At 38.4% G+C, this 24,981-nt stretch overlaps 1 long non-coding RNA gene across 7 annotated transcripts in view; it reads left to right on the top strand.

The window, feature by feature from the left end:
* Positions 1-24,981, top strand: part of LOC129058275 (uncharacterized) — an 81,171-nt gene that overhangs the window by 10,574 nt on the left and 45,616 nt on the right. For 5 of the 7 annotated variants that reach the window (XR_010139363.1, XR_010139362.1, XR_010139359.1 and 2 more), the window contains exon 2: positions 7,313-7,469. This is a non-coding gene — a long non-coding RNA (uncharacterized LOC129058275). Of the gene's footprint in view, positions 1-7,312; positions 7,470-8,451; positions 8,503-16,683; positions 16,760-24,981 lie in introns of all 7 variants that reach the window. The other 2 variants (XR_010139364.1, XR_010139360.1) reach the window with 2 other exon arrangements.

The following is a 24,981-nucleotide window of genomic DNA, read 5'->3' as shown; positions in this document are numbered from 1 at the left end:
GTGATAGATGATAATTCATAAATGCTATCCAAAGATAAATTGTCCCTTGGGAATAGTATATATTTGAATGCCCTCAAAGATAATATTAGAAATAATTGGTGCCTTTTCAGTTGAATCAAACTAATGCAGAGCAACTTTTAAGAGTTAATTTATGAAATACAAAAGGATTTTAGAACGGAATTACAAGGACAGAAAGGACAGAAAAATAAATAAAATATTAGAAGCAAAGTTGAAAGAGAGTGGGACGTCAGGAGACCTTTGTTCTGTTCCAGTCTCTGCAGCATTGTGTTTAGTTGTGTGTCCCTGAACAGGTCGTAATTTCAATGGGCCTCAGTTTCTTTAACTGTAAAATAACAGAGTTGACTGAACAAATGACTGTTTTCAGTGCCAAGACTTTATGAATCCAAATTCCCCAAACAAATTTGGATTCTTGGTTTTACGTGCAGCAGTTAATATATAAATGGGTCCAGAAGATGTCTTTGCTTCAGCTTTGGTAACACTCAAGTGTGCTGGTTATTGCCTGATTCCTCTTCTCTATCATTTCCCTGCTCTTCTCTGCACTCTTGCATTCCAGGAATGGGATGCTCTGGCCCTCATTACCAGGGATCCCTTATCTTCTCTGGGTTTAGCCAATGAGAACTGCTGGCAGGAGGTCAGAGGGTAGCAGAAAAAAGAACTTGGTGTATTTCTTTCCCCCTCCCTTTGAGCTAGACTGAGATTCTGGTAGTGATGGCATCCCTCTACAACTGCGTCGCCTATCAGATCCCCGCCCATGGCTCTAACTCTCATTGGGCTGCTTCAGATACAGGTGTGGTGATGGCATCCCAATGTACTAGCCCCTGAATGCCTCAGCATTCCTTGTTTGGCCTCTTAACTCTGCCCACATTTCTGTAATTGTTCTTTACATTAGTTTGTACTCAAAATCTCCTTGGAACTGTGCCTTCAGTTTCCTGCTAGGACTAGGTGAATACATCCAAGTCATTTCTATTTTTCTGATTCCTACAACTTTGCTCAAATTCATTGTTTCCTGTCATACTCAGAATAAGAGTCAAGTCTTAACAATAACCTACATGATTTGTGCTGTGCTTACCCTACTCCAGCCACAGTGATCTCCTTGCTATTCTTGTAGCCTACCAATGTACCCTCCTGACTCAGGACTTTTGCACTTACTATACTTTCTCCTTATTCCCTAAGCTGTTTGCATGGCTAATTCCCTTATCTTCAGGTCTTGACCCAAATGTCACCTTTTCAGTGAGGACTTCCCTGACTACACTATTTAAAACAGCAAGCCTCTCCACCTCCCATCCCTCTTTTTGCTTGATTTTTCTCTAGCACACTTATAACCTTCTAATATACTATATTATTTACTTATTTTGTTTGTTGTCTCTCTTCTCATACTGAAATGGATTATTCCAAGAGGGAGAGGGTTTTCATCTGTCTTGTTCATTCTTATATTCTCAGAGTGAATAATACAGCCTGGCACATACTGGATTCTAAGTAAATACTATGTAAATAAATAAATGTTCCATTTTTACAACATGCTACAACAATTTTATTCAATATTTATGAAAGTAAAGTAATAAACATGCTGAAAAACATGGAACATTGGTAAAGTGGGAAATTCCCTGCAATGACAGATACTTTTGGAACATGTCTTTTTTTCTTTTTTTTTGAGATGGAGTTTCGCTCTTGTTGCCCAGGCTGGAGTGGAATGGTGCGCTCTTGGCTCACCGCAACCTCCGCCTCCCAGGTTCAAGCGATTCTCCTACCTCAGCCTCCCGAGCAGCTGGGATTACAGTCATGCACCACCACACCTGGCTAATTTTTGTACTTTTAGTAGAGATGGGGTTTCTCCATGTTGGTCAGGCTGCTCTCGAACTCCCGACTTCAGGTGATCTGCCCGCCTCCACCTCCCAAAGTGCTGGGATTACAGGTATGAGCTACTGCGCCTGGCCGAAACATGTCTTTTTTAAAGGGGAAAAAAGAGAGATACTATTTTAATTACAAGATAAAAGTTTCTTTACCTTTTTATTGATGCATTTTATTTGTTGCAAAATTTTCAGAAAATATGCAAGGTATGTATTGGATCATATGTTGAAGTCCTTGAGAAAATACCTTATTTAGTGTTTAGAAAGTATAAGATTAAAATCTTGATCAAGAGTACGCATTACTTTGACAGTAGCTATTCTTAATCGTATTTAATTCAAGGCACATTGACATATTTTAAATATTTGGTATAATGGCTAAAATAACATTTCCTTTGCATAGAAAAATCTAAAAAATATAGACACTGTAAGGGTAAAAACTTCTTATTTAATTTTTTTAATGTAGGTCTATAGATATGTCACTGTAGTAACAAAGTATTAGGAAAAGCTCTAATGTGAATTCATAGAGTCTAAATGCTATTGATTAATAATGAATACTTAGTTTTTTTTAATGTCTTTTATAGACTCATTGGGCTTTGTTTACTTCATCTGTTTGGTTTGGCTGCTCTCATTTACATACTTGCTCTCATTAGGGTTTGAATTTCAGAGCTGGCCTCACTCTGCAATGAGAACAAATGTCTTGCCATGTGATACTAACTTTCCATTACATGCTGAAGCATTTGCAGTCCCAGAGGCAAAGAATTTATGGTTGGTACATGAGAGATAGAACCATCACATAAAAGAAGCCAAATTTGCAATCATATTTTTCCTTAGTGCTAATATAGTTTCAGGATAATGAGAACTCAGAATAATCAGCTAATGACCAGAAATGAATCATTATTAAAACACTGTTTTTCTGGCATAAAATAGCTAATGTTTGTAGTTGGTTGATAATTTTCATAGCAACCATGGTATTTGGCACGTCCTAAACCCTTTTCACTAGAAGCCTTCAGACCCTACTGAAGAAGTTCATTATACTCTGAAACAGTTCTGAGAATCAGGGAGAATAATATACAAATTTTGCTGATATTCTGTAGCTGTATAGCCAGCTTCGTGTAGCAAGTACTTAAAATTTCCTACAAGATTTCTCAGTAATTCTCCAGCCAAGTAGGAAATTAAGTAGATGCAGCAGATAAAAAGTATTGGAAGTCAATCCCCAAGTTAGAGTTTGGTCAGAATTTCAAGCTTGTTTTATTGTTTTTTAAAAAGTAAATAAGTTGTTTTATACTTTAATAATAGGGTCACCATTAATATTCATAACATTTACATGGCATCATATTTCCAAGGGATTCTGTAGATGTCCCAGCTTCTTGTTATTACTCACTGTGCTCTGTGAGATTTTTTGGTGGCATATATTATTTTGGTTTTGGCCAGAAAGTCAAAGGAAAAGAGTATTGAGAATAGCAGCCAATAACTATGAAAACTCATCACAGATCTATTCATATATTTGGTCATACCCTGCACACATACAGCACTCTATGGTTGTCAAACTCTTGGCATGCATGATATCATTTGATCTTTATAACCCTATATCTGTGTGACCTTGAGCAAATCACTCAGCCCATGGCTGTGACTCCTGTTTGGAAGCTGGGTTTAATAGATACCCTCTACTAAGTCTATAGGAATGCTTCAGAATTAATAATACAGTAGTTCAATGCATTGTGAACTCTGTAAAATAAAGATATTATTATAAATGCAAAATTATTTTATTCACCTGCTTGGGACACTAAAATTTAGTGAGACTAAGTGAGTTGGCTTTAAGTGTTTAACCACATTGGTCCCAGGAAACACACAGAACCAGGAATTAAAAGGTTGATGTTTTCTAGTTTAGATAAGAAGCATGAGATTTTATCATAAAGGGCAAAATACTGCTCATAAGTAGAGAATATTGTTTTCTAAAGAATATAACCAAATATTCATTCTGAATCATGAACTCACTAATTTAATTTAAATGTGTCAAACAGTATGATTTTATTAGTTATTGATCAATAGTCAGGCTACATGTAACAATGGATGACAACCAGTTTTCTTGAAAAGATATCCAATTTGGAGGCAATTAATCCCAGAATTATTATGAATTACATAAACTGAGAAGATAAATTGGTAATATTTCTGATCAAAATAATATTTTTCAAATACATGTATTTTCTGAATAATATTGTATAAACAATAAAGTGGTCAACCTTGTCACTGATGTTTCACATAGCTCACATATTAGAATAAAACCTACTTAAGGACATCAGATATTTGATAAGATGTGTCAGTTTCAATTAAGCTAGGTTTTGCACCAGCCTAATGAATAAAGAACAATAATTCAGAAGCTAGGAAATATAATTTCATTGAAAGATGGAAAGGAATGAGTATCTAGCATGAGCCAGGCAGTGTGGTAAATACATTTTAAATGTGACTTTATTTAATCTCTACAACAGCTCTGTAGGTTAAACATTATTATCTCTAATTTAGAGATAAAGAAATTGAACCTTCAAGAGATCGAGGGCTTCCTCAAGAGTTTATAATCAGAGCCACATTTGACCTGGATCTGAGTGATACCCAGGTATATGTTCTCTCCATTACTCCATTTTATAATTTAGGAACCACCAGATCAGATGTTCCCAAATTTGTGAAGAGGAACTACATTCTGGTTTTTTGTTTTGTTTTGAAACCTCATGTTGGTGGAGGGAGGGGCCAGGAGAAAGAGGTTGAACCTGATGTGGATGAATGTGAGGATAAGGGCCTCTGATAGTGAGGGGCTACAGGCATGCACCAGCAGGGCCGGCTAATTATTTTTTTTAAAGCTCTTGTAGAGATGCAGTTCCTCACTTTGTTGCCCAGGTTGGTCTCAAACTCCTGGGTTCAAGCAATCCTCCTGCCTTGGCCACCCAAAATGCTGGGATTACAGGTGTGAGGTTCTTCACAGGGGAATGAAGTGAGCAGAAAGTAGCTGCTTGCCAAGTGAAAGAAGCAATGGACCAATGTAGGCTTTGAGGTGCACCTTGTAGGCTGGTGTGTTGGGAACTGCCGATGTGGTTAGATGATGCTCTCTGATGGTCTTTCTGTTATATTAAGGAGTAGAGATTTTTAAATATTAGATAATTTTATGTTTCTATTCCTAAAATGGGGTTGGGGGGCTGGTGTTGGCCTGTCATTCTATTTCACTTCAAATGCATTTTTATCTGGAATGTATGTGGAACTGTCTTGGAATTTGACTCTCCAGGGTCAGATTATGTCCACACAGCATACAAGCAAATTCCCAGGATACTAGGCTGCTGTTTGAGGTTGGCTGCTGCTAATTCCTCTCCTAGAGAAGAGGACACTCTAGTTCTAGCCCCAGCTCTGCAACTGGCAGATCACCTCAGCTCTCTGGGCCTCTGTTCTTCCTCCTCTGGAAAATAAGGAGGCTGAACTAGACAATTCCTAGGCCTCACTTTCAGTCCTTCTGTTCTGCAGTTCCATGAGAAACAGAAAGCACAGCTTATCCTTTAAGCCCTCTAAAAGGAAAAAAAAAAACTAAAACAATTACCTTCCAGGGTAAAACTGTCTGCTGTATACATTTTAATGTTCCAAAGGATTAAAGTCCATCAATCTTGTAGACTTGTTGGGAAACAAGTCAGTTGGCATTTTCATACACTTTTTATTTCACCATGTTTTAGCATTGTTAGAAAATTTTTCTGTAGGGGAAAATTTTGCTAGGAGTTAATTCAATTCTTTTTTACATCTCGTTTTGAAATTTAAAGTAAATCACTTGTTTTGAGTATCTTATGTAGATGCTTTTTAAGCCACAAATAATTTTGTCAAACTTTGCAAAAGTACACTCTGCCCTCAGAAGTTATTTTAGGTACAAATTACTTGTTATGTTAAATTGAATAGATGAAAATTTAAATGCTGTAATATTTAAGTTATTCCAACATATACACTTTGATGATGAATACATGCTAACTGGAAACATTTTACTGTAGTCTTACTTTATGCTTTTCTACTAATAATGTTCATAAATTCATGAATGGGTGGATAATCTTGGTAGGAAAATGAAAAGGCTTTTAATTGTGTAAAAATATGGATTTGTCTTCTTTTGGAGTTGTTGCTTGCTCAGCAGACACGTGTTGAGTCCTGCTAACTTGACAAGCACTGCACCACTTGTTGAGATTACAAAGATAAGTAAGATATGCTCTGTGGCTCTGGAAAATCAAAAGCTAGTAGAAGATGCCTGTAGTTCATCTGGAAAAAGAGAGCTTATAAAGATTTTTCTACAATATGACCTCATTTGAACATATGGGGTGCTGTTATTATTTTCCTTATTTTACACAGGAAACTGAGTCTCATGGAGGTTAAGTTATAATGCTCAACTTGTTATTACTTGCCCAGTATCTGTTGTCCCTTAAACAAGGACTGGGACCATATCTATCTTTTTCATTCTGTAGTTCCGGTACCTAGCACAGTACCTGGCACATGATAGGTGCTCCATTTGAGCACCTATTTGATGGATTAATAAATCCATCAAACATATTTGATGGATAGTAGCTCCAACAAATATTGGATCATAGGAAAGCATTACTAGCATTAGTCTTCTTACTCTTGAAGTAAGTACTCTTTCACTATGCCTTGCTGCCTCTGTAATTATAAACCTGTTTAGTATTAACAGGATGAATGCTTGTGGTATGGAAAAAGAGCTATATATGCTGCCTAATTTTTTAAATAAGGAAAGAGATTGTCTTTGAAAGGTAGAAGCTGAACACCCTTGGAAAAACAATAGGATAAATCCCCCAGAACTCAGACATCTTAATACTCAACCACAAAAGCATTCTTTTCTTTATGAAGAAATAATTTGGTCATATGTGTCAAGCTTTCTCATTATTTAGTGGTTTGGAATCATTTTAAATTGGCCATTAGAAGTAATGGCAACAGGTTCGAGGGTCTAGAAGTATTATATATTGTGTACTTTATCAGTAATTTTTATGATATTTATGAAGCTCAGTATGGCTGATGTTAAGAGACAGCGTTATTAGCACTTCAGAACATAAGAATGGAATTCAAAATGACCTTGGAAAAATTGAGAGGTGTTGATCCTAAATAGGAACACATGTGGGGAGAAAAGACAAATGCACTATAACTGCAGTATGCAACTGTGGCAGGGAGGAATTTAGAAGACCAAATTCAGAATCACAAAGTATTAATAATTCTTGTATTACATTCTTCAGACTGCTACTGGAATACTATGGTCAGTCTCAGGCCTACCAGTTTAAGAGATTTGTAATAAGTTGTATGAGATTTAGAGGATATAGAAAATAATTGAAGGTTAGAAATTTAGGAATGTGAAAACATAGAAAATAAGTTGAATTTTAGTCATGTAAGTTCTCAAAATATTTTATCTCTCATGTTTTCATTCTCAGAAGCTACTCAAGGATGTGCTCCACCAAAATGAGGATATGAAGCCAATATAAAGGAAGGCAATGAATACAAGAGACAGGCAAAGGGAGTTCCCAGGACATAAGCAAGGGACGTCCCAGGTAGCAAGCGTGCACCTGGTGTCCAGGGCCATCTGTCCAGGTAATGCATGTTATAAGGTGTAAGGGGAGATATTTTTCAGGAAGGTGAAAATAAAAGAATTCCTGATGCATTTGAATATTTTAAGAAAAAGGGCATGATAACACATGCCTGTAATCCCAGTTAATTGAAAGACTGAGGCAGGAAGGTGGCTTGAGCCTAGAAGTTCTAGGCTGCAGTACGCTATGATCATGCTTGTGAATAGCCACTGCACTCTAGTCTGGGCATCATAGCAAGACCCTCATCTCGAAAGAAAGAAGGAGAGAAAGAAAAATAAAGAAAAATGGAAAGAAAAAGAAGGAAGGAAGGAAAGAGGAAGAAAGAGAGAAAGAAAAGAAAGAAAAAATGTTAAGCATTTGATGGAGAGTTTGGGGTTAAATTAGTGATATACACAGAGAATATTTGCTAAAACCAACAAAAACCAACTCCAGGGAAGCAAAAGTTTTGGCCAAAATGAGAAGAAGAATTATATATATTACAGAGCTTCACTATAACTAACATAAATACTAAGTATTAATCTAATCAAAATTTTGATAGAAAGATAGTAAGTAGATGAAAAGATGGGAAGGGTGGATGTGTGGGATGGGGCGGGAGAGGGTGGTGAAAGAAAGCTGTGCCCTTGTAATTCACAGTGAGAAGTCATGGAAAATGCCTACACTTGAAAAATCAAATTAGTAACATAAGCAAATATAGCATTAAAAAGTTGTGGAAGTAAACATCAAAACTACCAACCAACAAATTAATCAAACGAACAAAACAAAATTGCTGAAAACATTGAATGTGGCCACCTTTGGAGTGGAGAGAAATATATTGAGGGGAGGTACAAGGGACCATTATTTTTCACATCAAACCTCATTTAAAGTTTATTTAAACCATGAGCTTGTATAACTTTGGTTAAGGCAAACAAAAATAAATTATTTAAGTACATAAAATATATTTAAGGACCTAATAATCACCAAAAGTAAGGAAATTTGTTTTGTCTCAGGGTGATGACAACTGCTTGTTGTATTCACAAACTCAAGATTTTGGTTTAGTGGTAAGTTCTGGTAAGGCTTGTTGTATGGGAGTTTCTAAACAGATGAGGCATTCCCTTTCCTGGAGCTATGGGGGGACTAGCAATCAACTCTCAATAGCCTGGCATGGTTTAGGTGCAGTTACAGAGTAAGGTTGTGTGCATTTCCCTGTCTCATTTGGGTTCCTTATAATTCTGTAGGCCTCCAGCAGTGGTGTGGTGTGAAGACAAAGCACTGGATTTGTAGACACACAGACCCCAAGTCAAATGCCAGCTCAATCATATGCTATTTATGTGACCTCAGAAAGTGACCCAACCCCTCTGAATCTTAATTTCCTCATCCATAAAATGGGGCCATGTGATATCCACCTCATGTGCTAAGCCATTAAATGAACTTATGTTTATAAAGTATCTGGCAGATGCTCAAAAAATATCAGTTCCTTCCTATCTGAAGTAGTGAATCTCCTCACAGATTCAGAGCAGTAATCATTTGAATTATATGATGATAATGTATATTCATCTCTAATGCAATCAGATAGGGAATTAAAATACATATTTAAATATCTTCTTGTTTTAACTTTTACATGATATAAAATAATCAGTTTTCCTATCCTAGAAAGATATGCTTTAAAGATAATTTATTTAGTCCAATTAGATAGCTATTTTGATGTCCTGTAGACACAACTTGAATGCTTATGTGTCACATATGGCCTAGTACCGTGAGAAGACTTCAGGAACGCTCAAGGCCTGTAGGTGATGGAATAGTCAAAACATGCCCCATCCAACCAGTCTCCCAAATTGCTACATAACCCCTTGAGACCCTGTGAATCATAGTTTATAAGCAACTATTCATAGATTTAGGCATTTTCCCCAGGGTGTTATTTATATGAGGCTGCTAACGATCAACTTTAATATGTGTATATATTTTCTTTGCTAAGTATTAACTCTAACACCTGACTCACAAAAGTGGAGGGAGGGGAGAAGGAAAAATCCACTAAGTTAGAGAGGCCAGAGAGACCCCTTGCAGAGAGAGGATGGCAAAGAAAGTCAACCTTTGAAGAAAGGCCTCCCTAAGGAACAAGGACCATGTGGTCCTGTGATCCTCTGTAATCTAAGTGCCACGACTTGGTGCCAAGAATAAATGATCCCAGTTGATGAAGAGCAACCTGCCACTTCTAAGCTTTGATCAAAGATCAGAAAACCATCTCTGTGCTGCTGCTTCTCACATCTGCTCACATTTTAACAGTTTAGTGCCTCTAACAGGAAGTGCCTATTTTCACATTGAAATTCTTTCATTCAGTAGAAATATTTTTGTTTTGAATAATTTAAAAATATAACCAGTGAGCATCTTTAAATTTTCATAATTGGCTCACAGTAAAATAGATTTCTCACCTCTGATTTAGGTGAAATAACATTGTTTCTGCTTTGTATTATTCTCCTTTCTCTACCTCAAACAGGAACAAAAATTCTTTTAATAATCAATTGAGCTCATTAGTTTCTTTAATTGAACACCTGCCAGATTCTGGGGATACCAAGATGACTGTGAAAGAGTATCTTCCCTGGAGGAACTCAATTTCTATTTGGGGGTGATAGTGGAGAGAGGGGAACCCAGATTTGGAAAGAGACAATGGTGATAAGAATGACAATAAAAGTATGTACAAAGGTTAAGATAACACAAAAGATAGAAAGGCCAACCCTGGAGCTTTCCAAAAAGGCTTCCACAGAAGAGATAAAGTTGTGGCTTGATTTCCCAGGCCTTGTGAGAGCTTGCCAGTCAGGCAGACACATTGAAGATACTCATGAAGGACAGTGAAGAAACAGAGCTTAGAACCAAACAGTATGTTTGGAGAATGGCACAAAGCTCCATGTGGCTGTGTTAAGCAGTGAATGTGGGAAGGTAGTAGGAGGTGAGAACCAAGAAACGAGATAGAACATTCCATAGATAAATAACAGGAGTGACAGGCTCCGAGATGCATTGTCAAGAGAACATGTGATGGCGAGGATGGGCTGGAGTGAGATGAGAACCTATTTAGAAGTAGTCCAGGTAAGAGATATGGAGGTCCTGAATTATGGCAATAACATATCAAGGATGGATGGTAACTAATTATAAATCATCTAAAAATGTGAAGTACCATGTAAAACCATACAGAGATATTAATTATTGATATTAATTTTCTGCATGACCTTGGAGTCTGTTGTGACAACCCACCCCTAGTTTAGTAAACACTTGCTGTGGCCAAGCCAAATGCACAATGCCATCTACAGTAGGTGCATGCTACCATCACACAGCCCTCTCATGACTTCCCAGGATTTACTAGGAAGGCTATTTGTGGAACAAGCTCATTTTAGCCTCTTAAATATCATAAAATAAACTGAGATTGCCCATTTTATTTTAAGTATCCTGCAGAAGACAATTAACTTTGTTTCCAGCACAAAAGATAATGCCAATATAACTTTGTGAAACGTAAAATGGTGAAATTTAAGGATATGGCTGAAGGTGCCTATGATTTTATAGGCTTTTCACTTAGATGAATGAATGGATGACTTTGCCACAGCATTTTCAGCATTCCAGGCTTGTGATAAAATGGAATCCAGTTCAAGTTTCTTTTAACCTTCATTTTTAGGAACCTGTGATTACATATATAAACATTTATAAATATACACGTTTGGATTTGACAGTGATTTAACATTTTGACCAAATACCTGTGCTAAATTCATCCATGAGACAGCTGAGGAAATAATTTCTGGAATAATTTTTACTGTTCTTCAGTGTTCCTCAGGCAGGAAGCCACAGGAAACAAAGTATTGTGGTGCATATTTCCCTGCAGGATTTGGTGTGTCATTCACTGTGGAGAATTTTGCTTTCCAGCTGCCTATAGTTCACATTTTTATACTTGCTTTTCCCTCCAGGATAATTTGATGAAGTCAGTTCCTCAGAGATAGAAAATGTCTTTCTATTTTTTTAAGATCAGATTTGTTTCTTTTCCCAACTGAGAGATAAACTTGATTAAAAAGAAAACATGTAAGTAGCCGGGATTAATTATTTTGACATATGAAATAACCATGATCGCAATATGAAATAGTCATTAGATAATTTTAATAATCTAATAGGGTAAGTGCCTTTGGTTGAATGAAAATAAGGTCTGTCAAAATTGTGGATCAGTTTAAGATGTAGTAAATTAGAACCTGTAATATAGAAATGAAAACCACCCTTTTTTGAGAGAACTTCACTATTCTTTTATTAGGTCTGATTTCTACTTTAAAGTTTTTCTACCCTCCTTTTCCTCTCACTTCCCTGCAAAACATTGTCCCACTCCTAGATGAGAAAATAGCAGAATAAAATGTTTTAAAATCAGAACTAATATCCTCACGTTAAGCAACTATTTTTTTTTTAAACACCTACACCAGTGGGTTTTCAACCCTGCCTGTAAGAATCACTGGAGGAACTTTTTAAAAATGCACAGACCTTCACGCCTGTAATTCCAGCACTTTGGGAGGCCAAGGCAGGCAGATCACTTGAGGTCAGGAATTCGAGACCAGCCTGGCTAACATTGTGAAACCCCGTTTCTACTAAAAATACAAAAAAAATTAGCTGGGCATGGTGGCACGTGCCTGTATTCCAGCTACTCGGGAGGCTGAGTGAGGCAGGAGAATCACTTGAACTGGGGAGGCAGAGGCTGCAGTGAGCCAAGATCGCGCCATTGCACTCCAGCTTGGGCAACAAGATCGAAACTCCGTCTCAAAAAAAAACAACAACAACAAAAAAAAAAAAAAGAAAACAAAACCACACAGATTTCACCTTCTGAATTACTAATTTGATTCGTATGGGGTGGGACCTGAGTGTTCACATTTCTCAGAACCTCCCAGGCCGACTTTAATATACAGTAGAGTTGAGACCACTGGCCTCTACTGTCCTTTGCATAGGTGTCCCTAGGCTCTTTTTCAATCTGCCAAACCTGATTTCTCTATCACCTACTTAAAGATTACACGTGGGGTAACAGTGACAATCAAGCTCTGTGGTCTCCAAAGTGAGGGGTGCAAGATGATCTATTAGAGTGTGAGAAAAATATAAGAAGTTTATTTTTTAATCACATCCTTTAATGATATGTTTTTTAAATATTTTATGATGCACACAATACAATAGATTGGGGGAAGGGAGACAGGACAGAAAACACCATTTTTCCTGCTATATAGAGCCCCTAATTCTCTGCTTTCAATGAGAGCAGTTTCAATTTTGGCTTTTTGATGTCTACTGATTGCCGCAGACTTCTCTAGAGCTAAGTATGGAGTTTTATAAGACGCATGTCCTCCACTGCACAGCTGTATTCTATGACCAACCACAGAACACAATCTTTTTTTTTTTTTTTTTTTTTGAGACAGAGTTTTGCTCTTGTTGCCCAGGCTGGAGTACAATGGCGTGATCTTGGCTCACGGCAACCTCTGCCTCCCGGGTTCAAGTGATTCTCCTGCCTCAGCCTCCTGAGTAGCTGGGATTACAGGCATGCGCCACCATGCCCAACTAATTTTGTATTTTTAGTAGAGGTTTCTCTATGTTGGTCAGGCTGGTCTCGAACTCCTGACCTCTGGTGATCCTCCTGCCTCGTCCCCCAAAGTGTTGGGGTTACAGGTGTGAGCCACCGCGCCCAGCTTAGAACAGTCTTTCTTGCTAGGTCTTTGTCCTTCCCAGGGTTCCTGATACAGCTTTACCTCCTGATCCCTTCTCTTAGTAAAATTTCTTCTCACCTTTCCAAATTCTTCTAAAATGCACAAGCATTTTTGGGTACAGTAACAAGAGAGGCTTTAATGTAGAAATGCCACCAAAATATCCCATGATGGTAAGAATTTTTGAGGTATAATGACATTGTGGTCACTTTTTTTTTTTTTCTGAGATGGAGTTTCACTCTTGTCACCCAGCCTGGAGTGCAGTGGCACGATCTTGGCTCGCTGTAACCTCTGCCTCCCGGGTTCAAGTGATTCTGCTGCCTCAGCCTCCCAAGTAACTGGGATTACAGGTGTGCACCACCACACCCAGATAATTTTGTGTTTTTGGTAGAAAAGAGATTTCACCATGTTGGCCAGGCTGGTCTCAAACTCCTGACCTTGTGATCGGCCCGCCTCAGCCTCCCGAAGTACTGGGATTTACGGGTGTGAGCCACCGTGCCCAGCCATTACTACAATAATTAAAAAAAAAAAAAAAAAACTAATATGAGAAGCAGGAAAATGGCTGTGGTTGAATGACATAATTGACCAGGATTAGACAATTGTTGGATCAGAGTACTGGGTACATGAAGGTCATTATTATATTCTGCTTACTTTTTTGTATGCTCAATTTTTCATAATAAAAAGTTAAAAAAATCTTTTGAATCATTTATGGTTCATTTATTTAAAAAGAACCCCTCCTGCCACCTCCCCCGAGCCCCATATAAGGGTACCCCAAACCACAACTCTTGGGCTTGAATAATGTGTGAATCTATTTCAGATTTGGGCATCAGACTGGTGTGAATTCTGTTCCTTCTGAGGCTGATTTCTTCCTTCCTCGCCCTCACTGACCACTTTCTTTTGTCCCAATGGCTATCTCTCAATCTGCCCACAATCACTTTCTTATAGTTAGCCTCCCCTCTTCTATCTTGTGTCTTTCATCTGCCTTCGTGGTTTTCTTATCAAGTCATTTGTTCCCTGCCTCACCCCAAATCCCCTTCAGACATCAAATACTCAAATCTAGTCAGCATTCTCAGGCCATTTTCTTCCCTCTGCACCTAGTTCTGCCAAGCAGCCTGCCTCCCACTCCTGCCTCCATTCTGGGGGATGGTGTGCCAGCGGCACCAGAGTAGGAACTTCCCGCCCTTCTTTTGCGAGCTGAGCTGACCTGGCTCTGGCTTGAGGTCTCATCCCGTGTGCTCTGAGTCTTTCAGCCTCATGTCACATCCTCCATGAGGGGATTTCAGATACTTGCAGATTGGGAGGAGGTGACCTTTCTGCTTTTTTCTGCTGGGCCTGGTGGAAACCACCCCATCCCCTACCCCCACCTTCCTTGTACTGTAAAATGGGAAGTCTTGATGCAGGTTTCAGAGTTTCTGTTGGGGGACTTTCTAGGATGCCTATAAATTTTCGAGGTTTTGCACCCCTTTTAAATATACAAGTTCTTCTGAAAGTCCCTAAGGCATTTAGCATCATAGCCATAATCTCTAATATTTGAAGGATTTTAGGGTCTTCAGATAACTTGGATATATACCATCTCACTTGTACATTTTTTCCTTGTTCTTTTGTAATGTGCACAGCACCTGATTTGCTCTTCCTGCCACTATAGCGGTTCAAAGAGTCACTCTCCTCCACTTTGCTACATGCTCCATTTCACTGTTCGAATATTTTTTTTTTCCCCTAACAACTTTCTGGTCCCCTACCCCTAGCGTGGGTAGTAGATACTGCATCACCACTTCCCTTTCCCCTACTGCTCTGTGACCTACCACGTGAACATGAGAAAAGTGTCCATCAATGTGAACAAGCTCGCATCAGTGTTGGGCAGCTGCATTCATTTTGACCTATAGTGAGGCCCGGGTTGGAGAACTACGGGGGAGGGGCTGGAGCTGGAGAGGGAAGAAGAAACATACTTGTTCACTTTCCCTTCTCTGTTTGCACTTCCAATTTTAGAGAGGCTGGAGGCTAATTTCCCAGTTATAACAAGGGCCTTTACTTCAGCTTGCGTTTCAAACACTAGGAGAACTAAACTTAAAACTTTCTAGCCTCACTGGCAATCCCATGACTGAGATTAAATAGGGAGAGGGAAGAAAAAGAGGAAGAGGAGAAAAGAAAAGGGAGAGAGAAGAGACAAGCATAGAAGGAGAAGGACAGAATGAGAAAACATTTACTCTCAGTTCTTTCTTTCTTTTTTTTATTGTTTTTTTTTTTTGAGACAGGGTCTGGATCTGTTGTTCAGGCTGGAGTGCAGTGGCGCGATCATGGCTCATTGCAGCCCTGACCTCCCTGTCTCAAGCAATCCTCCCACCTCAGCCTCTCGAGTAGCCGGGATTATAGGCACACACCACTATGCCCAGCTAATTTTTGTATTTTTTGTAAAGACCGGGTTTTCCCATGTTGCCCAGGCTGCTTTTTTTTTTTTAAATTCTTATATTAGAAGAAAGGTGGGGTATCCTGTGACTTATTAAAATGCATTTCACTGGACTTCTGATGTGGTATTTAAAATGTCCAATTGTCAGGTAAACTATTGCTGTGCTGGGATTTATAGGCAAACTGAGGCAGTTTTTCAGATACTTTCTAAAGCAAGAAGTTCCTGATATTGAAGAGGTAGTTTGTTATTGACCACATTTATCCAAGGCTACTTCACAACACCTCAATAATCTATTTCATATAAGATGTATTTCATATCAGGTTGACATTTTGACACAATTTTCCAGACCATTGAAGGAAATTGCTTAAAACTTTTTCTTTTGTCTAGGCAGGCAAGACCACCTATATGTTGATAAATCTGGTTTGTTCTTTTTGTATAAATCCTGGCAGGAGCATAAAAACAGTATTTATCTTTTATTATTACAATGGTGATATGTTCACTTAAGGAAATCAAAAAATATAGAAAAAGTACAAAAAAGAAAATATGTTATACAAATATGTATAAAAAGATTTTTTAATATAAATTTTATTGTAGTATAACATACAGAAAATGCACAAATTGTAAGTGTGCAGCTTGACGAATGCCACAAAGTGAATATACCCATGTAACCAACAGACTAGGACAGCGCTCCAGAAAGAGAACATAACAGCACCCCAAAAGCCTCCCTCATATCCCCTTCCAGGCACTATGCTGAAAGTGTTATCATGATCCTGACTTTTAAAGCATAGATCTTCTCCCCTCAGCCCCTGGTTTTGGACTTTTTAATAAATGGAGTCATACAATAGTATTTAGTATTTTTTTGGGGGAGGTGCCACCTCCCATCATGCTTGTGAGAGTCATTCAGTTTTTGTATATGGCTCATTTCCTTTTCTTTTCTTTTCTTTTGAGACAGAGTCTCGCTCTGTTGCCAGAGCCCAGATCATGTGATGGTGTGATCTCGGCTCACTGCAACCTCTGCTTTCCAGGTTCAAGTGATTCTCCTGCCTCAGCCTCCAAAGTAGCTGGGATTACAGGCACCTGTCACCACGCCTGTCTAATTTTTGTATTTTTAATAGAGATGTATTTTGTATTTTCACCAGGTTGGCCAGGCTGGTCTCGAACTCTGGACCTCAAGTGATCCACCCGCCTTGGCCTCCCAAAGTGCTGGGATTGCAGGTATGAGCCACCGTGCCCAGCCTATGGCTCATTTTTGTTGTTGTATAGTATTCCATTGTATGAATATACTACAGTTTATTTAAACATTCCATTTTTAATGGACATTTGTGTTGTTTTCTCATCTTAAGCCATTATAAATGGTGCTGCTATTAACATCTTTATAAATATCTTCTAGTGGATATGTGCACTCCTTTCTCTCCTAGGAAAGGGAGTGTTGGGTTATGTGGCGAGCATATGTTCAGCTTTAATAGATAATGCCAAACAGTTCTCCAAAGTGGCTATACCAATTATACACTCTTGGCAGTCATGTTTAAAAGTTCTACCTGTTTCACTTTCTCATCAACACTTCATATGCACAGTCTAAAAAAGCAAGGCCATTGAAGGTAATAGTTTACTTGATATTCTTCTTTTACCTAGACAGACAAGACATATATATTTATTCTTTTCATATAAATTCTGCAGGAGCATATAGATCATATGTGGTTTTGTTTGTTTGTTTGTTTGTTTTGAGACGGAGTTTCACTCTTGTCGCCCAGACTGGAGCAATAGCGTGATCTCAGCTCACTGCAACCTCCACCTCCTGAGTTCAAACAATTCTCCTGCTTCAGGATCCTGAGTAGCTGGGATTACAGGTGCGTGCCACCGTGCCTGACTAATTTTTTGTATTTGTAGTAGAGATGGGTTTTCACCATGTTGGCCAGGCTGGTCTCGAACTCCTGACCTCAGGTGATCCACTTACCTTGGTCTCCCAAAGTGATGGATTACAGGCGTAAGCCACCGCGCCCAGCCAAAATGTGTATTTTTAATTGTAATGATGATATGTTCACTTAAAGAAATGCTGGAAAATTTTGGTCCCTCTGGTGGTTAGGTAGTGGCATCTCATTGTGGTTTTCATTTCATATGTTTATCAGTCACTTGGATATCCTGTTTTGTAAAATGTTTGCTCAAATTGTTTGCCTTTTTTTCAGTTGGGTTGTCTGTTTTTCATATTGACTCAGAGGAGCCTTTTTTAGTATTCTGGATGAGTCCTTTGCCAGATTTGTAGTAGAAATATCTTCTCCCATTCCGTGGCTTGCTTTTTCACTCTAAATGGTGACTTCTCATGAAATAGAAGTTCTTAATTTTAATGTAGTCCAATTTATCAATTTATTTTGTGATTAAAGCTTTCTGTGTCCTGTTTGAGAAATCTTTGCCTATTTTAAGGTCATAGGTATTTTCTTATGTTTTATTCTAAAAGTCATATTACCTTTTACATTTAGATCTACAATACATCTAAAACTGATTTTTATGTATAGTTGGAGGTAGAAGGTCAAATTTTTTTTTCATGTGTGTATCTAATTGATCCATTATCATTTATTGAAAAGACCACTCTCTCCCCATGCAATGTGAGTTTTAATGGGCTCATGGTATTTTATCATATAGATGTGACATTTAACAGTCAAGAGAGCATTTTAGTTGATCATTTTCTTATTTATTTTCGTTGATATTTGACCCGAGTGATCTAAAAGAAAAATCTATTGAAATAGTGCTAAAAGTACTTTATTCTATAAAGAATAAGTATCAAAATGCTAAAAACAGCCAAGTATTTCTTAAAATATGGCAAAGTTCTTAGTTATACTTCTCAGTTGACTGTTAGAAGCCAAATAAAAGGTAGATTTTAAAAAGTGAGTTTTGACTGGAGACTTACATAAACCAATATTTGTGGAGGGCTTAGGTTAATTCTAGTTAATGGTGATGCTGGCCTTATTTTATTAGATGTACATTAAGCAGATGAATAATTAAACTACTCTTTAATATATCTGAACACCAGTTTGGGAAGGTAGCAAATTATTGATAAAACTTGACTTGAGAATGAATTACATCATTGATATTTATTGTTACTAAACTACTAGCAGTCATTCACTCAGTGACTTCTTTTGAGGTAGCTTTATTTAAGATGCCCCATAATTTTAAAGGTATTAGAAAAATGGAAACTTAGAAGAGCTAATTTGACAAAGATGGCTATAATCCAAGCTTAGCTAGGAAGTGAGTTCTGTATACAGTAATGATGTATATGTGAACTTTATAAATCTAACATTTTTGAATGGCTAGAACAATAATTTTATATGGTTGCATTTGTTATTTATTTATTTATTTTTGACACAGAGTTTTGCTCTTGTCGCCCAGGCTGGAGTGCGGTGGTGGGATCTTGGCTCACTGCGACCTCTGCCTCCCTGGTCCAAGCGATTCTCCTGCCTCAGCCTCCCAAGTAGCTGGGACTACAGGCGTGAGCCACCATGCCTGGCTAATTTTTGTATTTCTAGTAGAGACAGGGTTTTGTCATATTGGCCATGCTGGTCTCAAACTCCTGACCTCAAGTGATCTGCTGGCCTCATCCTCCAAAAGTGCTGGGATTATAAGCATGAGCCACCACACCCAGCCTTGGTTGGATTTACTCTAATGAAAGAAGTATGAAGTCAATTTCCCAATGGACTTTGTATATATTATAATATAGCATGATATTGGAGGAACTTGCTATTAGTCTTATTTTTAGTTACTGGGAAAGTGTCAATGATATTAATTAGCCTTTGACATGGAGTTTTTCTCTCTATTAAGTATCTATATTATTATGAAGTCTAATGTATTTAATTTTAAAAAATTAATTTTATAGAGCCTAATAGTTCTGTTATTTAAAGTGGTTGTAATTAAAATAAGCAAGATGGGTTTGTGATGAATAAACTTAATTTGTTTTGCACTTGGTTGAACAGAAATGATTAATTTTACTTAAAAAAATCTGACTAATCTGCAGTGCATAAAAATGCATTCGAATTCAAATTTAACCTTTAGTAATTAGTTTTTTCATAAAACTTATATTAGTATATATTTATACATATTTATCTTTACACATATTAGCCATTTTTAGTTCTGTTGAAATTATTTTAAGATGAATAAATGTGGTGAAATTAGACTTACTGAGCCTCTTGCACCTTCTACTTTCACATGTGCAAACCAAACTATTATATCTTTTCAAAAGTCCTATTACCTTATTTATTTAATGCTTCTACTGAACAAAATTACTGGAAGCTAGACATTATCACAATTAGGCTTGTGGGTTATGGAGAATGATTTAGACCAGTTTCCTAAAGTCTGTTTTACAAAATACTTGTTCACAGGATTAAAACAGTGTTGTATTCAAACAAAACAAGACAAAACAAAAAGCATACAGTGGTCAAATTAATTTGGGAAATAGAAGTGTAGCAGGTTTTCCATATGCTGAGATATTCAGAGCCTTAAATATGCTAATGTACATTGTGAGTGCCCAGGTGTTGGTGAGGTGGGGGTTGGGAGAGTAGTATTTCCCAAACTGAGGCTTCCCAGCAATTCCAGGGCTTAGTCTAGTGTTTCTGGGCTATTCTTCAAGGGATGTTGGCTTATAAAAACGTGCACCAAGCCTGGCAAGGTGGCACATTCCCATAGTCCCAGTTGCTGGGGAGACCGAGGCAGGAGGATCACTTGAGCCCAGGAGTTGGAGGCTGCAGTGCACTATGATTGGGCCTATGAATAGGCACTACACTCCAGTTTGGACAACATAGCAAGACCCCATCTCTTTTAAAAACCCTGTTTTGCCCTAAGATCACCAGTTCAGCATAGCCTCTGGCCACCCCTCCTGTAGTAGTCCATTTTCACACTGCTAGGCCAGGTGTGGTGCGGTGGCTCATGCCTGTAATCCCAGCACTTTGGGAGGCTGAGGCAGGCAGATCACTTGAGTCCAGGATTTCGAGACCCTGGTCTCGAATGAAACCCCGTCTCTACCAAAAATACAAAAATTAGCCAGGTGTGGTGGTGTGTGCCTGCAGTCCCAGCTACTTGCTACTTGGGAGGCTGAGGTGAGATAATTGCTTGAGCCCAGGAGGCAGAGGTTGCAGTGGGTTGAGATAGCGCCACTGCACTCCAGTCTGGGTGACAGAGTGAGACCCCATCTCAAAAAAGAAAGAAAAGAAAAGAAAAGAAGTACCTGAGACTGTTTATAAAGAAAAAAGGTGTAATTGGCTCATGGTTCCACAGGCTATACAGGAAGTATGGCTGGGGAGGCCTCAGGAGACTGATAATCATGGTGGAAGGCAAAGGGAAAGCAGGCAAGTCTTACATGGCTGGAGCAGGAGCAAGAGATGGGGTGGGGGAGGTGCCATACACTTTTAAACAACCAGATCTCGTGAGAACTCACTCATTATATGGTACCAAGGGAGGATGGTGCTAAACCATCCATGAGAACTCCGCCCTCATGATCTGATAGCCTCCCACCAGACCCTGCCTCCAACACTGGGGATTACAATTCAACATTATATTTGGTGGGGACACAGATCCAAACCATTATCACCTTCCAAGGCTCCAAGTCTGAACTGGACCTGAAAATGTTGGTGCTTTTCTCTGCGTTTTGTTCCTGGACTGGAAAGTTACTGTACTAATGGTTTCTATATGGAAGGAGTTTGAATCCCTTTTATATCCTTGAACTAGATCTCAACCATCTCCTTCCTTCCCTCCACAAATATTTGAGCTCTTACTCTGCCCTCAGGATCAAGCAGTCTTGCCCTGGTTCCAGGCATCACTGGCTCCTCCTCAATTCTCTGCCGTGATTAGATCACGTGATCTTATGTTTTCCTTTTTCTCTCTTACTACTCTTTAGTACACTAGAGTAGCACTTGTCATTATGCTTTTATCTGTTTGTTAATTGTCTGACTTACCACATAAGACCATAAACTCCGAGACATCAGGGACTTTGCCTCTCTTGTTCTTTATTTCTCAGTGCTTACCACAGCACTCAGCACACAGTAGGTTATTTGAAAGACCCAACCTCTGTGGTTAGGGAACTTGCATTCTAGAGGCAGAGAGATACAAACATGGAATCCATGTCTTGCCAGTTTTGCTTAAGGTAAACATACGATGCTATGGGACCTCCAAGGAGGAACTCTGCTCTTGTTTGTGTTGGGGGAGTGTCAGGGATAGGCAAAGGGTGTCAAAGAAGACTTCCTACAGGCAACCTTTGAACTAAGTTTTAAAGGCCTAGTAGGGCAATGTTTTTGGCTAAGGAAACAACAACTCATGCAAAGGGCTGAAGGTGAGTCAGATGATTCAGATAAATGCACGTGGCTCAGGGAGGGCAGTTGGCAGAGTAGAGGAATTGAGGCTGGCAAGTTAGGCAGAAAGAGATTATGACAGGCCTGGGAGATTGTGCTAAGGGGTTGGGATTTTATTTTGAATTTGATGTGGAACAGTAAAATTGGGAAAATTGTAATCATGCTCAAATTGGTATTTTGTTTCTGGTAGCAGCAAGGAGGGGATGAATCTACAGGTGGGGAGGGCAATTTGAAGCCTTTGAAACCAAACAGATTTACTTACTGTTTAAGAGACCTGTCATGCACATTCCCCTTTCTCTTCTTTGCTCATAGTGGTTGATTTGGTGGAAAAAAAAATTTTTTCCCATCTCTACATGGTCTAATGCTACCTATTGTTTAAGCCCCAGGTTGAATAAATGAATATAAGCACTGTGAGCCAAAAAGAACCAAGTGTATAACCTTGGATCTGTTTCTGAGAGTACATGGGAGGAGAGTATCCTGATCATTCATTTGTTCTGGGCATTTGAGACTATATAGAACTTTCAATGCTTTGTTGCTTTTTACATGCTAAACTCCATGTGAAATGCTATATTTACAAGGATTATCTGTTTAATTCTTACATATACCTATTTACTAGGTATCATTATTAGCTTTGTATTATGGATTAATCAACTGAAGCACAGTTTTGTAAATAAGTTGTTCAAAGTCAGACCACTGTTAGTAAAGATTAGAAATCTTGGAAGATTGGCACTAGAACCATAATAGTAGCATTACCTTGTAAAAAGCATTTGACTAAAAATCAGTAGAGGTGGATTTTGGTTAAAAATTAATAGCAATCATATATTCAGCTCAACCCAGTTAGACAGTTGTTATTATCCCCATTTTAATAGATAAGAATACTATGGATTAGGGGGTTTACATTAATTGTACAAGGCCACACAGCTTGGGATTTGAACCCAGGTCTACATGATTTCAAAGTCAAAGATTTTAACCACTTGGAAATGTTCCTCCTGGCAGCTCTTGTATTAATTTATTTGAATGGCTTATGACTTTAAACTCGGAGGTATCAACTCTGCCTGGAAAATGATAGAATTGGACTAGGTGGCATCTAGGACCCCTTCTGCTCTGCAATTCATGCTCTAAGAGCATCCCAGAGCCCTTGTTAATTTCTTCCCTTGTCATTCACCTTCACTGCTTTGTGTTGGATTTACTCCCTCAAATAGTGAGAGACACAAAAATAAAAATTGTGACCTGGATAGGTAGCTTGCAACGTAAGCATGGAGCAGAGTGCAGAGTGCTGGCTCCCAGCCAACTGGAAACTAAACAAGTAAATGAGATGACGACAAACCTGAAGCCAAGCTCCATACCACCGAAGTATTGGAGGAGAGCACTGGGGAAATGACCACAGCATTTCAAGGTCACTCAGAGGCCCAGTGAGAATCATGAGGGAATAATAAAACATATGTTAACCAACTAGTGCATGTGTCAAGTGTGGTGTAGGGATAGGGCTGAGAATGGAATTCTGTGAGGAAAAACCAGGACTTAGTTGATAGTCTGTAGAGACAACATTGTGTTGGAAATGAAGGCAGAAAAAAGCAGGTCAGTTGGGTGACACCTGATCAAGGCAGTTTGTCTAAAATGGAAAGATCACATGCCATTCGAGGCCATTTCCTGGGAAATGAGTTTGCAGAAAACCACGCTTTAGTGGACAAATAGCTGGGAAAGCTTTCAGGGGAAAAGATGCAGGTCATGTTTGTGTGGCTAATTACATCATATTTATTTGAGGCTTTGAGGGATGCAATTAGTAATTTGCCTTCTTAGGGTTTTCATGTCAGGAAGACAAAAGCATAGAAGATGAGAAAGGGTCAGGTTTTAAGGGAGTGTAGAAAAAAAGGCTTAGTTGGCACGTGATAAAGAAAAAAAAGGAGGAAAATAGAAACCTTTGTTGTGCAATCCATGTGCAATACAACTGCAATAGATCATTAGGAAGGGAGGCCGCATTCCCAAATGCTGCAGGCCTCTCTACAATTGCTTAACTGTCTCTGTCTGAAATATTGAGGCAAAGTTATAAAGAAAATGAATTGTCACAGACCCAGAAACATTCTCGTAGTGGAATGCTTTCCAGTGTTGTAAATTGATGAGATTCAGTTCTTTTTAGTAGCGTTAATTTAGTCAAATTTTCAAAACTAAGGACTGGTGATTAGAGATACCCATTTCATTAGCTTTCTGTCTAACTTTTTCCACATAGAATGAGGTTCATTTAAACAAGGCACATTTACCATATATTAAATAGACAGAATAGTGCCCAATTAATGTAAAGAATAAAGACTGGAGACATACTGACATGCAAATAAAGGGATAGAAAAATAAAATGTACACTTCTAGGGTTCCAAATGCTATGAAATCAAGTTCTAAAAATGTGACCTAACTGTGATGGTGACCTAACTCACCAAACCTCTATGTCACAGCTAAGAGTCTTTGAGGATAAAAACAGGAATAACGAAACTGCTTTAGTATGAGCGGTGATATAATGTAGATAGTTCTCCAGAGATAAATGTATTAATAAGGTAGAAACTTGAGACACTTCACAGATGTTTAAGTGTTTGGGAAAAATATAGAACCTTCCTTAAGCAAAGTAACACACGTAACATAGTGCCTGATATTTAGTAGATCCGCAGTAAATCTTCCTTTTCCTCCCTTTCTCATCTCTAAAGTAGGGAACAAGGGAAAAATGAGACTAAGTCTCCTTATTCCTCCAGTACTTGTATTGGACTGAAGCCAGGTTTGCATAAAGCCACTGTAGGGAAGAGCACTAACACTTGTAGAACCAGGTCTAACACTTTCAGGAATGGGGCCAGTAAATAAGCATATAATATTTGTTGAGCACCTATTTCATTCCAGGCATTTTATATCGGAGATTTCATTTATGCTTAAAACAATCCAGTTTCCATTTTGAAGATGAAGAACCAGAGAATCAAAAGTTTAAACATTTGCCCAAAGTCAAATAACTGCAAAAGTGGCAAAGTTACTCACTGTGTCTGGCCCAAATTGTGCTGTTTCTTAAACTATGCAATTCTTAAAATCATCATATAAGCCCTGAGAGGGCAGCATGATCACCTGACTGATTTG

The sequence above is a fragment of the Pongo abelii genome, chromosome 2 (genome assembly GCF_028885655.2).
Source record: "Pongo abelii isolate AG06213 chromosome 2, NHGRI_mPonAbe1-v2.0_pri, whole genome shotgun sequence".
Lineage (NCBI taxonomy): Eukaryota > Metazoa > Chordata > Mammalia > Primates > Hominidae > Pongo > Pongo abelii.
Note: the sequence above shows the minus strand (reverse complement) of the source record. Positions and strands in the feature narration are given on the sequence as shown.